The sequence below is a fragment of the Oncorhynchus masou genome, chromosome 12 (assembly GCF_036934945.1).
Source record: "Oncorhynchus masou masou isolate Uvic2021 chromosome 12, UVic_Omas_1.1, whole genome shotgun sequence".
NCBI classification, from domain to species: domain Eukaryota; kingdom Metazoa; phylum Chordata; class Actinopteri; order Salmoniformes; family Salmonidae; genus Oncorhynchus; species Oncorhynchus masou.
The window spans coordinates 68,135,678-68,153,411 of NC_088223.1; the positions used below are offsets into that span (position 1 = coordinate 68,135,678).

General features: G+C 42.4%; 1 protein-coding gene across 1 annotated transcript in view; it reads right to left on the reverse strand.

The window, feature by feature from the left end:
- Positions 1 to 9,031, reverse strand: part of LOC135550710 (protein FAM222B-like) — a 76,130-nt gene extending 67,099 nt beyond the window's left edge. The window contains exon 1 of the mRNA XM_064981762.1: positions 8,903 to 9,031. The gene's annotated coding sequence lies outside the window, so the exon portion shown is untranslated. The remainder of the gene's footprint in view (positions 1 to 8,902) is intronic.
- Positions 9,032 to 17,734: the final 8,703 nt, after the last annotated feature.

Below are 17,734 nucleotides of genomic sequence, written 5' to 3' on the forward strand. Positions count from 1 at the left end.
CTCCATCTGTATGAGTGAGAATGAAGCAATCCATGTTAATAGGATTTTGTAATGACATTGTTGTATTAATCTATAAAACGTTGGTGAGCATCCACACTAGAGGAAAGTTAATCATTCTACAGTCCTACACCCATCATTCAACTGATCAACGCATCCTACTGCATGTTGCCTATTAATAAGGTGGTAACACTAGACCATTCCTGAGGTTTCTAATGAACAGGTACTGGTTAAGAGCATTCAGTGTTTTCAGGGTGTGTTCATTGTCATAGTGAAAACGGCAAATAATACTTCAATGTACATGTAGGCCTAATGAAAAATATAGTAACTCACATTTAAATGTAGCAATTCAACAACAAATGCCATTTTGCCTGCACATCTTTTACAGTATGTCATTACCTCGTTGCTCAAGTGGTTTGCAAGTGATTTCCATTTTTCTAATGGTTGTCAATTATTTTGGGTCTTCTTTTTCACTGTGCTCATCTCTATGTCCTGTACAACTATTTGCAATGCAACAATGGAACTTGGAACCGGCCAAAAGTGATCACACCAATTAGAGGTTGACCGATTAATCAGAATGGTCGATTTAATTAGGGACGATTTCAAGTTTTCATAACAAATCGGTAATCGGCATTTTTGGACACCAATTTTGTCCGATTACATTGCACTCCACGAGGAGACTGCGTGGCAGGCTGACTACCTGTTATGCGAGTGCAGCAAGGAGCCACGGTAAGGTGCTAGCTAGCATTAAACTTATCTTATAAAAAAAACAATCAATCTTATAATCACGAGTTAACTACACATGGTTGATGGTATTACTTTATATAGCTTGTCCTGCGTTGCATATAATCGATGCGGTGCCTGCTAATTTGTCATTGAATCACAGCCTACTTTGCCAAACGGGTGATTTAACAAGCGCATTCGCGAAAAAAGCACTGTCGTTGCACCAATGTGTACCTAACCATAAACGTCAATGCCTTTCTTAAAATCAATACACAAGCATATATTTTTTATTCACTTTTCTTGCGTTCTGTGCAAGCAGAGTCAGGGTATATGCAGCAGTTTGGGCCGCCAGGCTCATTGCGAACTGTGTGAAGACCATTTCTTCCTAACAAAGACCGTAACTAATTTGCCATAATTTTACATAATTATGACATAACATTGAAGGTTGTGCCATGTAACAGCAATATTTAGACTTATGGATGCCACCCATTAGATAAAATATGTAACAGTTCCGTATTTCACTGAAAGAATAAATGTTTTGTTTTCGAAATGATAGTTTCCGGATTTGACCACATGAATGACCTAAGGCTCGTATTTCTGTGTGTTATTACAATTAAGTCTGATTTGATAGAGCAGTCTGACTGAGCGGTGGTAGGCAGCAGCAGGCTCGTACGCATTCATTCAAACAGCACTTTCATGCATTTGCCAGCAGCTCGTCGCTGTGCTTCAAGCATTGAGCTGTTTATGACTTCAAGCCTATCAACTCCCGAGATCAGGCTAGCAATACTAAAGTACCTATTAGAACATCCAATAGTCAAATGTATATGAAATACAAATGGTAGAGAGATAAATAGTCCTATAATAACTACATCCTAAAACTTCTTTACTTGGGAATATTGAAGACTCATTTTAAAAGGAACCACCAGCTTTCATATGTTCTCATGTTCTGAGCAAGGAACTTAAACATTAGCTTTTTTACGTGGCACATATTGCACTTTTACTTCCTTTTCCAACACTTTGTTTTTCAAATTGAACATGTTTCATTATTTGAGACTAAATTGATTTTATTGATGTATTATATTAAGTTAAAATAAGTGTTCATTCAGTATTGTTGCAATTGTCATTATTACAAATACATATTTTTTACTTTGTGATTATTTTTTTTATTATTATTTTTTTTAAATTGGCCGATTAAGCGATATCGGCTTTTATTGGTTCTCCAATAATCGGTATCGGAGTTGAAAAATCACAATCGGTCGACCTCTGACACCAATGCACTCTCTCAACTTTCCCTGACATGCATTTCTATACTGTAGGCCTGTTTTACATTCAGCAATTAGCAAGAGCAAGCCTGCTTCTTTCCCCGATTAGGCATAGTATAAAAAAAGTATCCAAATAAATGTCCTATAGCTTTTGCAGCTACAGTTTTTCCTGAGATTTCTTCACGAGAAGAGGAATGGCCTATTGCGGAGGCGTTTGCGTAGCCTATAGCCTGTTGCGCATGGGAACAGCTGGAAGAGAGAGGCGAGTGATGTGTAGCCAAAGTAAGAAGCTAAATATTAGGCCATTCATTTGCTAAATATTAGGACTATAGGCTAAATATTTACTTGTCAAAATGCAAGAAAAATGTTAAAATATTATGAAATGGCAGATCTGTGGTGCGTTCCTCCAGGCTGCGCTCTGTGGTCCTTGGGCACGCAAAGCTCCACTATTGATTAGGCCTACATTTTTAGACAAGAAAATGGCTAAAGAAAATAACTTGAAGTAAGCGTCAGGCCGGCTTTTCCTGGGATGTAAAAGGAACAGCCTATATAGCCTAGGATGTAGCCTATATTAGACCATAATTTATAAGCTCAGAATATATCCAGTGAATTTACACAGCGAAAGACAAAAACTATCATATAACTATGTGACCTCACAAGGCTGAGCTCAGTGCACCATCTGCCAGTCCCCAGGTACACAGCTCGAAAAGCTACCCTATTGTTTTAGAAATGGGGACAAGAAATGTATCCTACCTAGGCTACAACAACATTACTATTGTTTCAAGTGAGTACAAAACTCCAGTCTTTAAACTACAGTGAATAGCCTGTCATTTGAATAAACGCTCAAAAGCCTGGTGTTTTTTATGCATATTATTTTCGATACAACTGCATCTAGCCTGTCAGATTGGGCAACCATTTGGATCAGTTATGGGGGTTTTCTCTGCAGTTTAGTCTACAAGGTCCAGGCACATTAGCAGGAACGTAATATTGTGTATTTTCTCATGATGTATCAGCTAACAGAAACATGCTAATGCAGGGATTTTTAGTGACGCACATTTTTATTTTATTTCACCTTATATTAACCTTGTAGGCTAGTTGAGAACAAGTTCTCATTTGCAACTGCGACCTGGCCAAGATAAAGCATAGCAGTGTGAACAGACAACACCACAGTTACACATGGAGTAAACAAACAATAAACAAGTCAATAACATAGTAGAAAAAAAAATATCTATATACATTGTGTGCAAAAGGCATGAGGAGGTAGGCAATAAATAGGCCATAGGAGTGAATAATTACAATTTAGCAGATTAACATGTGCAGGTAGAGATACAGGTGTGCAAAAGAGCAGAAAAGTAAATAAAATAAAAACAGTATGGGGATGAGGTAGGTAAATTGGGTGGGCTATATACCGATGGACTATGTACAGCTGCAGCGATCGGTCAGGTGCTCAGATAGCAGATGTTTAAAGTTGGTGAGGGAGATAAAAGTCTCCAACTTCAGAGATTTTTGCAATTCGTTCCAGTCGCAGGCAGCAGAGAACTGGAAGGAAAGGCAGCCAAATTAGGTTTTGGCTTTAGGGATGATCAGTGAGATACACCTGCTGGAGCGCGTGCTATGGGTGGGTGTTGCCATCGTGACCAGTGAACTGAGATAAGGCGGAGCTTTACCTAGTATAGACTTGTAGATGACCTGGAGCCAGTGGGTCTGGCGACGAACATGTAGCGAGGGCCAGCCGACTAGAGCATACAGGTCGCAGTGGTGGGTGGTATAAGGTGCTTTAGTAACAAAACGGATGGCACTGTGAAACTGCATCCAGTTTGCTGAGTAGAGTATTGGAAGCTATTTTGTAGATGACATCGCCGAAGTCGAGGATCGGTAGGATAGTCAGTTTTACTAGGGTAAGTTTTGCAGCGTGTGTGAAGGAGGCTTTGTTGAGAAATAGAAAGCTGACTCTAGATTTAATTTTGGATTGGAGATGTTTGATATGAGTCTGGAAGGAGAGTTTGCAGTCTAGCCAGAAACCTAGGTACTTATAGATGTCCACATTTTCTAGGTCGGAACCATCCAGGGTGGTGATGCTAGTCGGGCGTGCGGGTGCAGGCAGCGAACGGTTGAAAAGCATGCATTTGGTTTTACAAGCGTTTAAGAGCAATTGGAGGCCGCGGAAGGAGTGTTGTATGACATTGAAGCTTGTTTGGAGGTTAGATAGCCCAGTGTCCAAGGAAGGCCAGAAGTATACAGAATGGTGTCGTCTGTGTAAAGGTGGATCAGGGAATCGCCGGCAGCAAGAGCAACATCATTGATATATACAGAGAAAAGAGTCAGCCCGAGAATTGAGCCCTGTGGTACCTCCATAGAGACTGCCAGAGGACCGGACAACATGCCCTCCAATTTGACACACTGAACTCTGTCTGCAAAGTAGTTGGAGAACCAGGTAAGGCAGTCATTAGAAAAACCAAGGCTACTGAGTCTGCCGATAAGAATATGGTGATTGACAGAGTCGAAAGCCTTGGCCAGGTTGATGAAGACGGCTGCACAGTACTGTCTTTTATCGATGGCGGTTATGATATCGTTTAGTACCTTGAGCGATTCTGAGGTGCACCCGTGACCGGCTCAGAATCCGGATTGCACAGCGGAGAAGGTACAGTGGGATTCGAGATGGTCAGTGATCTGTTTGTTGACTTGGCTTTCGAAGACCTTAGATAGGCAGGGTAGGATGGATATAGGTCTGTAACAGTTTGGGTCCAGGGTGTCTCCCCCTTTGAAGAGGGGGATGACCACGGCAGCTTTCCAATCCTTGGGGATCTCAGATGATAACGAAGGAGAGGTTGAACAGGCTGGTAATAGGGGTTGCGACAATGGCGGCGGGAAGTTTGAGAAATAGAGGGTCCAGATTGTAAAAGCCCAGGTTTTGCAGCTCTTTCAGAACATCTGCTATCTGGATTTGGGTAAAGGAGAAGCTGGGGAGGCGTGGGCGAGTAGCTCCGGGGGGGCGGAGCTGTTGGCCGAGGTTGGAGTAGCCAGGAGGAAGACATGGCTAGCCGTTGAGAAATTCTTGTTGAAGTTTTCGATTATCATGGATTTATCAGTTGTGACCGTGCTACCTAGCCTCAGTGCAGTGGGCAGCTGGGAGGAGGTGCTCTTGTTCTCCATGGACTTTACAGTGTCCCAGAACTTTTTGGAGTTAGAGCTACAGGATGCAAATTTCTGCTTGAAAAAGCTGTCCTTTGCTTTCCAGACTAACAGCGTGTATTGGTTCCTGACTTCCATGAACAGTTGCATATCGCGGGGACTATTCAATGCTATTGCAGTCCGCCACAGGATGTTTTTGTGCTGGTCGAGGGCAGTCAGGTCTGGAGTGAACCAAGGGCTATATCTGTTCTTAGTTGTGCATTTTTTGAACGGAGCATGCTCGTCTAAGATGGTGAGGAGGTTACTTCCTAAGCCAGGATTCAGAGACGGCAAGGACATCAGGCTTGGCAGAGTGTGCTAAAGCAGTGAGTAAAACAAACTTCGGGAGGAGGCTTCTGATGTTGACATGCATGAAACCAAGGCTTTTTCGATCACAGAAGTCAACAAATGAGGGTGCCTGAGGACATGCAAGGCCTGGGTTTACCTCCACATCACCCGAGGAACAGTGGAGGAGTAGGATGAGGGTGCGGCTATCAAAACTTGTCGCCTAGAGCGTTGGGGACAAGGAATAAAAGGAGCAGATTTATGGGCGTGGTAGAATATATTCAGGGCATAATGTGCAGACAGGGGTATGGTGGGGTGCAGGTACAGCGGAGGTAAGCCCAGGCACTGGGTGAAGATAAGAGAGGTTATATCTCTGGACATGCTGGTTATAATGGGTGAGGTCACCGCAAGTGTGGGAGGTGGGACAAAGGAGGTATCAAAGGTGTGAGGAGTGGAACTAGGGGCTCCATTGTAAACTAAAACAATGATAACTGACCTGAACAACAGTACACAAGGCATATTGATATTTGAGAGAGACATACAGCAAGGCATAAAGTAATCGCAGGTCTTGATTGGGAGAGCTTGCTAAAACAACAGGTGAGACAACAGCTAGTCAGCTAACACAACAACAGCAGGTAAAATGGCGATGACTAGGCAGAGAGGGTCGGATTAACTACACACAGAGCCTGAGTTCGCGGCTGGGGCCGACAGATAAAACATAAATAAACAGAATGGAGTACCGTGGACAGTCCAGCAGGCATCAGCTATGTAGCCAAGTGATCATATTGTCCAGGGGGCAGCAGTAGATGGAAAGGGGAAGCTGCCACTACGCTAGCGACACTGCGTTTAAAGTTAGTAACCCAGGGGTGGTAGGGGGGGTCTGCTCAGACGGAGGCCGGTTGAAGGCACAGCGGATGGAGTATTCGTCGGCAGACCAGTCGTGGTGGTGCGGCGGGGGGCCGTGACGACAGAGAATCCAAGCCAGATGGCGAAAGAGGTATTGTAGAATTTAGTTTGCTAGCAGGGAGATGTGCCTGGCTCACGGCTAACTGGTGCTAGCTTCGTGGCAGTGGCGTTAGCCAAGGTCCAGAGTTTACAGCAAGGATCCGATGGAGTATTGGGCTCTAGCCGTGTATGAGTGGGGTTCGGGTGAACAGCTGAGTAGGCCGGGAGGTGGGCCTCAGGGATAGCTTCGGTACAAGTTAGCTGTGAAGATCAGAAGTAGTGGTCCAGGGATTACGGCAGGAATCCGGCATTGTTGTGGAGAGACAGTTCGATACTGATAGACTGGCGAGTATTATCCAGGCTAAAAACAGGGCTGGCTGTGCAGAAGGTAAAAGCCGCTAGCAGTGGCTAACAATGACTAAACAGCTTGTAGCTAATTAGCTGGTTAGCTTCTGGAGGTTTTTGAATGTATAATCGAATTAAAAATCGAAAAGAGATTGAAAATAAATATGGGTCCATTGAGTGGTTGGGCTGGCTGGGGACACGGCGATTCAGACAGTTAGCAGGCCTGTGCTAACAAGCTAACAGTTAGTAGGCCAGGGCATATGAATTATGATAATGCAGAAGCGCAGAGGAAGTTGTATAATAGTTTCCCACGTTTGGTTTTCGTGTTTTAAAAGCGTTCCAAAATTAGGTGGATAGCAGAGCGGTTTCTACACACTTACTCCCCCATAGACAGGTTTGTTGTTTCGCAACAAAACCGAAGCATGCACTACTATGGGGCAAAACATTGGGGTTGGCTAAGACTTGACAGCATGCAAGCTATATTTCATCTCCAATGTTTATTGAATATGTAAATAAATTTGCACAATGAGCACTTGTCTCAAATGCATTGTTACAGTTGTTGTTTCGTCATCCTGGCCATCCAGAATCACAATGACAGGCTAGCTTCTGCCCCATGGAAGCACGCTCATCATTTTCGTAACGTTGTCAGCTAACCCATCTATACTCCGGGCTGCGGCTACCCCCTCCTCCATATACATGGATATGTACAATTGGTTTACTCATCATTTGTGCAAGAGGAGTCCAAGTTAAACACTAATAATACCCTGATGTGTAGAGGGACAACTAAATGCTGGATTGTCGAGAGAGATTATACTCATGCTAAACTGTGAGACAGTCACAATACTGAGTGTCTGTCTATGAAAATGAGGAACAGTAGCCCTATCAGAAAAAAAGACCTGCTAAAATGATAACAGTTTCTGACATCACATCCAAACCACTCCTTGACTGTCAGATCAATCTGAATATGGTGGCATTGACACACCTGACCCCCATCTTGTTTTGTTCTTGCCACTGTTAGCTATGTCAGGTGCTTCTCCAGTCTCTCTCAGCCTCCACCTCACAGAGACAGACCGAACATAGAAATGATTAACCCTTTTATCTTTTTTTTATATATTTAACTAGGCAAGTCAGTTAAGAACAAATTCTTATTTACAATGGCTGCCTGCCCCGGCCAAACCTGTACAAAGCTGGGCCAATTGTACACCACACTATCTGACTCTCAATCACGGCCGGAGGTGATAAAGCCTGGATTCGAACCAGGTGTGACGCCTCTTGCAATTTGATGCAGTGTCTTAGACCACTGTGCCACTCTGGAGCCCACAACAAATTCGACCTGGCCCACCCACCAGCAGCAGGCTGTCCAAATGTAGAAAGTTGGCAATCAATTAATTATCCATCTCCCCAGAGAAGAACACACCCGCTATTCGCCCCTGGCTGAGATGACAATATTTGTGGTAGGCTTGTAAACTACATAGTTGACTCGTTATTCAGTGAACTGAAAATCAACCTGTGTGTAATTCAAAACAATTAGCTAGTTAAATGCCACAATAAAGAAAATACAATCTTCATATTCTAACAAATTGATTATAGTCGATAACTACAGTACATTAGCTCGCTAAATGTTCGACAAAATGGTTAGGTAACAATGTATAGCGAATGAATTTGAGGATAATGTAATCCGTTATAATCCGTTCAATTATAATAGATTTAGCATCAACATTAGACGAGATAAGATGCTGGCTAGTTGACACATTCAGTAGAGAAAACTGAAGTATCGAATGTAATGCCAAAATACCAGCTACCACTAACCTTGAATTAAGAGTTTTTGAACAAGGGAATAACGTTTAATCAAATTTTTGTAAGTGCAATATCGATAGCCAGCTTGTTCGCTTGCCCAAGATGTACACTTAAAGGATACTACTGTATAGTTACAACTTAAGGTCCAATGACTCGTATGTGTAATGGACCCGAGAGTCATGATCAAGAGCTAGCTTGTTAGCATGCTAACTCGTAGCTAGCTACCTGGATAGCAGGCTAACTAATGAAACACAAAGCTAGCAGCTTGTTAGCTAACGTTGACTCCTTTGTTGCCGTCTCTGCTTTGCACACATTTACGACAAGTAATCATCTTCCAGCGTGATGAACTAAATCAGATATTAGGTAGAAATACTTACTCTCCATGTACCTCCTCAAAAGGCATTGCTTAAAACATCGCCATGGTTTAAAATTCAAATAGAGATTTGTTTTGCTATTTGTTGTTACTCTGCGTTGCCGAATCACTGCTGCTGCTGTCTGCGGCAGAAACTTCCAACGCATGCGCAGAATTTCTCAGCACCGAGCCAAGTCGGTCTTCTTGACTGAAGTTTTCCCCTAAGACCAGTTTGGTTCATTTTCCTAAATAATGATTAAGGTTTTGATAAGGTTAGGCATAGCTGGTCATAGAACTGTGGTCAGTGACAATGTCTAACCGGACAAAGTCCCAAGAAAAGAATGAGGGAAATGTCATCGATTAATAAACTCATGAAATGCATTGCTCTACTTAATAACATTTCCAGAATTGAATTGATATCCTTCATTACTGTGACAATAACAAAGGTGGTGATCATTATCATATTGATGGCGATATTGAATGAATAACATCTTGGTACACAATATATGTTAAATAAAAAAAATAAAAAAAATATGACTGGGCAAAAGTTTAATATTACAAATATTTTTATATTTCTACATTTGCAAGACTAGAAAACAGTTCATTGCTTATCACAGTAATTCAAAGCATGTATATGTACACATAATCCAGTGTCCACTTCATTCACCTCCCTAACATATAGCCGGGGACTATAATTCAGGCTAATTTAAATCTGTTTTTACCTCATTTCTACCAGCGTGTCACATGCACAACCGGCTTCATCAAAAAGTGCATAGACAACATCGTCCTCACAGTGACCGTACGTACATATCCCATCCAGAAGCCATGGATTACAGACAACATCCGCACCGAGCTAAATGCTAGAGCTACTGCTTTCAAGGAGCGGGAGACTAATCCGGACGCTTATAAGAAATCCCACTATGCCCTCAGATGAACCATCAAACATGTAAAGCGTCAATACAGGACTAAGATTGAATCCTACTACACCGGCTCTGACGCTCGTTGGATGTGGCAGGGCTTTAAAACTATTACAGACTACAAAGGAAAACCTTGCTGCGAGCTGCCCAGTGACGCAAGCCTACCGGATGAGCTAAATGTATTTTATGCTCGCTTCGAGGCAAGAAACACTGATGCATGCATGAGAGCACCAGCTGTTCAGAATGACTGTGATCACGATATCCATAGCCAATGTGAGCATGACCTTTAAACAGGTCAACATTCACAAAGCCGTGGGGCCAGACATATTACCAGGACCAACCATGCCCGGACCAACTGGCAAGTGTCTTCACTGACATTTTTACCCTCTTCCTGACCGAGTCTGTAATACCTACATGTTTCAAACAGACCACCATAGTCCTTGTGCCCAAGAAAGCGAAGGTAACCTGCCTAAATTATTACCGCCCCCTTAACATTCACATTGGTAGCCATGAAGTGCTTTGAAAGGCTGGTCATGGCTCACATCAACACCATCATGCCGGAAACCCTAGACCCACTCCAATTCTCATACCGCCCCAACAGATCCACAGATTACACAATCTCAATCGTACTCCACACTGCCCTTTCCCACCTGGACAAAAAGAACACCTATGTGAGAATGCTGTTCATTGACTACAGCTCAGCATTGAACACCATAGTACCCACGAAGCTCATAACTAAGCTAAGGACCCTGGGACTAAACACCTCCCTCTGCAACTGGATCCTGGACTTCCGGACGGCCCGCCCCCCAGGTGGTAAGGGTAGGCAACAACACATCTGCCACGATGATCCTCAACACTGAGGCCCCTCCTGTACTCCCTGTTCACCCGCAACTGTGTGGCCAAGCCCGACTCCAATACCATCATTAAGTTTGCTGATTACCGACATCGATGAGACAGCCTATAGGAAGGAGGTCAGAGACCTGGCAGTGTGGTACAAGGACAACAACCTCTCCATGTGAACAAGACAAAGGAGCTGATTGTGGACTTAAGGAAAAAGAGGGCCGAACAGGCTCCATTAACATCGACAGGGCTGAAGTGGAGCGGGTGGAGAGTTTCACGTTCCTTGGTGTCCACATCACCAACATACTATCATGGTTCAAACACACCAAGACAGTTGTGAAAAGAACACAACAACACCTTTACCCCCTCAGGAGACTGAAATGATTTGGCATGGGTCCCCAGATCCTCAAAGTTCCACAGCTGCACCATCAGGAGCATCTTGACCGGTTGCATCACGGCACGCGGTACGGGAGCACCAAGTCTAGGACCAAAAGGCTCCTTAACAGCTTCTACCCCAAAGCCATAAGACTGCTGAACAATTAATCTAATGGCCACCCAGACTATTTAGATTGACCCCCCCCCTCCTTTGTTTTTACACTGCTGCTACTCTCTGTTTATTATCTATACATAGTCACTTTACAAATTACCTCGATTAACCTGCACCCCCGCACATTGACTCGGTACCGTAAATATTTTCTTAACTCTATTTCTTCAACTGCATTATTGGTTAAGGGCTTGTAAGTAAGCATTTCACGATAATTTCATGCGCCATTTTAACATTTGATTTAATTGACTTGATTTGAGTATAGATACTATTTTGAGGCTTGAGGAAAATGACAGTCATACATTGAGATAATGTTGTCGGGACGTTTGTATTAGTTAATGTGACAACTGTTGCTTATCGAATGATTACGAGTTTCAAATTGCGTGATTAACTGAATCAAGCAATTATTAACTCATTAACCTGGGACACCATGGGAAAACTAGTTTTTATTGAGTTTCTATTTCCCCAATTAACTCAAAGAATATCAGAATATCGATTTTACAACAGCCGCTAATTAACCAGTTGCCTCTACCAATCTTATTCTGAATGTCGTATAGCCCGTGAATCTGCACGGACCCGGGTCTCACCAATGAATTCGTAACACACCAATCTTAGTTTAATATTTATTTACTAAAAAGCTAAAAAAAGATGATAAAAGATACACATAGACAAAACACATTATAGGCTATTGATTAGAACTTAGTATAACGGGCCAACACACGATAGCACGTGTTACCCACAATGGGGATTTCAAAAGAGAGAGAAAAAAGAAAGTACACGAGAAATATACATTTGGGTGAATTTGTCAGCTATGCTATTCTTATGGGTCAGAATATAATGATGTAATTACGTGGGGATAATCTCAGAGGATTCTCTGCATGGACCGTTCAGCTGTTCGATGACGCACTTCTCCTGCGCACCTCCCTGCTCGTCCTCTCGATGTCAGTGTCCTTTTGGCTGAGGAGTCTGTTCCCTCACCCTTTGCTCTGGAAGGGGTCTTCTGAGGACAGACGGCTCTGTAGCTCAGAGCTCAGAGCATAGGAATGAAACCCTTTAGATACCACGGTTCGATGGGAGATGGAGGCTAGGTGGTTCGACTTGAATTCGCCCGCTTAGACACAGATACTCATCCGTAGCTTGGGTAGAAAAAGGATTTCTTTCTCCTCAAACTTGCGTTGCGTTCTGGGTTCGTTGACTTTTTAGACCTTGCTGCAGCTGGGGTCATGTAGTCTCCCTGTAAATTCTATACTCACAGGTTTTATACCCTTGGGTCAGAAGTGGGCGTAACCACCTTTAGGGCAATTCTCTGGGCATACCAAGTTAATGAGGCAAGGTCTAGATTTTATTCAAATCCAATTTTAGACAACTAACTTAACATTTCATCTTCCCCAAAACATTCTCTTTGATTTGGATATTTTCCATACAACGAACAATGTATAAAAATCAAACATATACTAGGAAAACTCTTCACATTACAATGTTTTCGTAATAACGTCATCTATTAACCTTTAATAACAAAACAAAAATGACATACATTTTCATATTCCATCTATCGTCATGACCACCATTGTGGCTGACGGAAACCATTGCTCCAAAGTCCCTTTATTTCATGTTTAATGTTCTGAGGCTGGTTCTCCATAGTAACAGGACAAAGGAATTTGTCTGTGGCCTGAGATTTATCAGGGGCGTGTGGGATCATAAAAAACCCCACATCTTCAGACCCCTAGATCTCTCCTCCTCTGTTGGGGTTGAGAGATAATCTATAGGGTTGTGGTCTCCTGTAACCTGACCTGGTCAGGACAGTCATGACAATGTACTGTATCATTCCCTTATATTATAGTATATACCATGTCTGCATGCCAGGTATTTAGGAGCAGGTAATTATATACAGTGCCTTGCGAAAGTATTCGGCCCCCTTGAACTTTGCGACCTTTTGCCACATTTCAGGCTTCAAACATAAAGATATAAAACTGTATTTTTTTGTGAAGAATCAACAACAAGTGGGACACAATCATGAAGTGGAACGATATTTATTGGATATTTCAAACTTTTTTAACAAATCAAAAACTGAAAAATTGGGTGTGCAAAATTATTCAGCCCCTTTACTTTCAGTGCAGCAAACTCTCTCCAGAAGTTCAGTGAGGATCTCTGAATGATCCAATGTTGACCTAAATGACTAATGATGATAAATACAATCCACCTGTGTGTAATCAAATCTCCGTATAAATGCACCTGCACTGTGATAGTCTCAGAGGTCTGTTAAAAGCGCAGAGAGCATCATGAAGAACAAGGAACACACCAGGCAGGTCCGAGATACTGTTGTGAAGAAGTGTAAAGCCGGATTTGGATACAAAAAGATTTCCCAAGCTTTAAACATCCCAAGGAGCACTGTGCAAGCGATAATATTGAAATGGAAGGAGTATCAGACCACTGCAAATCTACCAAGACCTGGCTGTCCCTCTAAACTTTCAGCTCATACAAGGAGAAGACTGATCAGAGATGCAGCCAAGAGGCCCATGATCACTGGATGAACTGCAGAGATCTACAGCTGAGGTGGGAGACTCTGTCCATAGGACAACAATCAGTCGTATATTGCACAAATCTGGCCTTTATGGAAGAGTGGCAAGAAGAAAGCCATTTCTTAAAGATATCCATAAAAAGTGTCATTTAAAGTTTGCCACAAGCCACCTGGGAGACACACCAAACATGTGGAAGAAGGTGCTCTGGTCAGATGAAACCAAAATTGAACTTTTTGGCAACAATGCAAAATGTTATGTTTGGCATAAAAGCAACACAGCTCATCACCCTGAACACACCATCCCCACTGTCAAACATGGTGGTGGCAGCATCATGGTTTGGGCCTGCTTTTCTTCAGCAGGGACAGGGAAGATGGTTAAAATTGATGGGAAGATGGATGGAGCCAAATACAGGACTATTCTGGAAGAAAACCTGATGGAGTCTGCAAAAGACCTGAGACTGGGACGGAGATTTGTCTTCCAACAAGACAATGATCCAAAACATAAAGCAAAATCTACAATGGAATGGTTAAAAAATAAGTCCAGACCTGAATCCAATCGAGAATCTGTGGAAAGAACTGAAAACTGCTGTTCACAAATGCTCTCCATTCAACCTCACTGAGCTCGAGCTGTTTTGCAAGGAGGAATGGGAAAAATGTCTCGATGTGCAAAACTGATAGAGACATACCCCAAGCGACTTACAGCTGTAATCGCAGCAAAAGGTGGCGCTACAAAGTATTAACTTAACATTTACATTTACATTTAAGTCATTTGGCAGACGCTCTTATCCAGAGTGACTTACAAATTGGTGAATTCACCTTATGACAACTTAAGGGGGCTGAATAATTTTGCACACCCAATTTTTCAGTTTTTGATTTGTTAAAAAAGTTTGAAATATCCAATAAATGTCGTTCCACTTCATGATTGTGTCCCACTTGTTGTTGATTCTTCACAAAAAAATACAGTTTTATATCTTTATGTTTGAAGCCTGAAATGTGGCAAAAGGTCGCAAAGTTCAAGGGGGCCGAATACTTTCGCAAGGCACTGTATATCCACAGTAAAACGAGTCCTATATCGACATAATCTGAAAGGCCGCTCAGCTAGGAAGAAGCCACTGCTCCAAAACCGCCATAAAAAAGCCAGACTACGGTTTGCCACTGCACATGGGGACAGAGATTGTACTTTTTCGAGAAATGTCCTCTGGTCTGATGAAATGAGAATAGAACTGTTTGGCATCATTATGTTTGGAGGAAAAAGGGGGAGGATTGCAAGCCGAAGAACACCATCCCAAATGTGAAGCACAGGGGTGGCAGCGTCATGTTGTGAGGGTGCTTTGCTGCAGGAGGGACTTGTGCACTTCACAAAATAGATGGCATCATGAGGGAGGACAATTATGTGGATATATTGAAGCAACATCTCAAAACATCAGTGAGGAAGTTAAAGCTTGGTCGCAAATGGGTCTCCAAATGGACAATGACCTCAAGCATACTTCCAAAGTTGTGGCAAAATGGCTTAAGGACAACAAAGTCAAGGTATTGGAGTGGCCATCACAAAGCTCTGACCTCAATCCCATAGAAAATTTGTGGGAGGAACTGAAAAAGCATGTGCGAGCAAGGAGGCCTACAAACCTGACTCAGTTACACCAGCTCTGTCAGGAGGAATGGGCCAAAGTTCACCCAACTTATTGTGGGAAGCTTGTGGAAGGCTACCTGAAACATTTGACCCAAGTTAAACAATTTAAAGGCAATGCTACCAAATACTAATTGAGTGCATGTAAACTTCTGACCCACTGGGAATGTGATGAAAGAAATAAAAGCTGAAATAAATCATTCTCTCTACTATTATTCTGACATTTCACATTTTTAAAATAAAGTGGTGATCCTAACTGACCTAAGACAGGGAATGTTTACTAGGATTAAATGTCAGGAAATGTGAAACACAAAGTTTAAATGTATCTGGCTAAGGTGTATGTAATCTTCCGACTTCAACTGTAACTGATTGAGACATCATATGTCATTATATAATACATGGAAATTACAATGACCCAAGACCATTACAATGACCCAAGACAAATCCTGCCTGGCCTGCAAGTGTTACTGCACCCAAATCCCAACATGAAATGAGGGGGGCAGGGGGAGAGCTCTGTCTGAAAGCCCAATCACACTGACTTCATCTGGGGATGGGAAAGTAACAGCACAGCAGTGGGCACATCAGGCCATAATACAAAGTTAATGACGCAGAATGGTGTCTTTTCTCCTGCCCCAGAATAATGTCAATACAGGATGTTTAGGAAAGCTGTACCTAATTACGCTTTTTAAATTCACCGCCGACATGATTGATGATTTCAAAGGGAGGCATAATCGATCCACTTTACAGACAAGTCATATTGATTGCAAGTCTAGATTGACTAACTTTTTTCTCTCTCTCCAATGACAGAGGGACTTTACAATCAGAGAATCTTTGTGACCTGGTGGGTGTTTCTTAAAAAGCATTTTGATGAAGGCCTTATAGAGGATGTGGCAGCTGTGCAGCTGCTGTATTGTGTTACTGACTGCAATCATCTGTAATGGATTGGTGAATGCTCGGTTGCATTGGCAAACCCTGCCTGCCTTCTCCCACAGCTATCTCTTGACGTGCTCATGTCTCATGCTTATTATTTCATAAACTTTGTTATTCCTCGCCAGCAGCAAGGTTGACAGCATCACTCTAGCAGCTGCCTGTTAAGGCACATCTAGTTAGTCTGACTGCTATTGGAGATGCTGGGTAAATTTGACGTGACAGGAGTTACTTTCTGCCTGGAGTCAACATAGATGAGCAAGAGGAATGGAATTCACTGTATGTTTTGGGGGATGTTACTGGCTTCATTGTTACTGACAATTAAGAAACATCACTGCTATCAAACATCACAGATGCAAGATAGAGAATAGAATGAATTGGAAATTAACCAGATCAGAGAAGAGATCTTCTATGACAGTATTCCATTTCCACTTGACAAGGGCACTTTAAATGGCAACATGGGCTCTACAATAATTTATGATTAAATGGTTTGCAGGCACAGCCATTTTGTTCTTTTTGGAGAGAGCCCTTTTCCTTTTTGAAGGCCAATGTTAATGCAGTCATAGAAAGAACTCTGATGCACTCCCACGTGAAATGGCCATGTGAGGAAAGCCCTGAGGGAGCAAAGGCCTTGAATAAATGTGTGTGTGTGTGTGTGTGTGTGTGTGCGTGCATGCGTGCGCTTTTGAAAGCTCGTGAGAGAGAGCTCAGTTCCAACATACTGAAATATCCTTCAGTTTCTAGTTCCACTGAAAGTCTATTCCACAGTGAGTGTCTGCTAAAGGCAATGTTTTTGTTGCTCCCTCTTTTTCTGCACAACATTTAGAGTTGGATGACGACAGATTGTGAGCTACCTGATATCCTACATCATCATCCCCAGTGGAGGTGTTTGTTACATCCTGAGGGAGTCCTGGAAGACTAACAAGCAGACGGCATATTTGATGGACTATGAGGAAAACATCTGCTCTCTCTTGCTTTACTTGCAAGGAAGGAGACTGAAAACAACATAATAAAATAGAACAAATCAATCGATCAACTACATATGCACTCCCTTATCCTTAAATTAACCTTAGAGCATACTTATAATGTATAATCAAATCCAATTTTTGTCAAGTTCTTGTTGTGAATTAGTAAGTAAGGACATTTAGGCATCGTTGCTGCGTATTCCTCAGGATAACATGTTGCTAAAGCCCAGGGCGTTTCGACTGCAGTGTTTTCCAAAACTGTGGTGCATGTGGGTACCCCCGGGGATAAACAAGTCAGCGCCAAAGGGTACATAAAATAGCCTACGGGGACTGACAATCTGTAATGGCAGACTTGTCTGTTGCTTATTTTTCATGTATATTATTAAGCCATTTTTCTCAGTGTGATGATCCATAGGCCTATTTCGTCAACAAAAGCTCAAGTTAATTTACTTTCAGTTGAGTATTAACAATGTTTGTACCATGTTTTGTGCTGCTACCATGTTGTTTTGCTACCGTGTT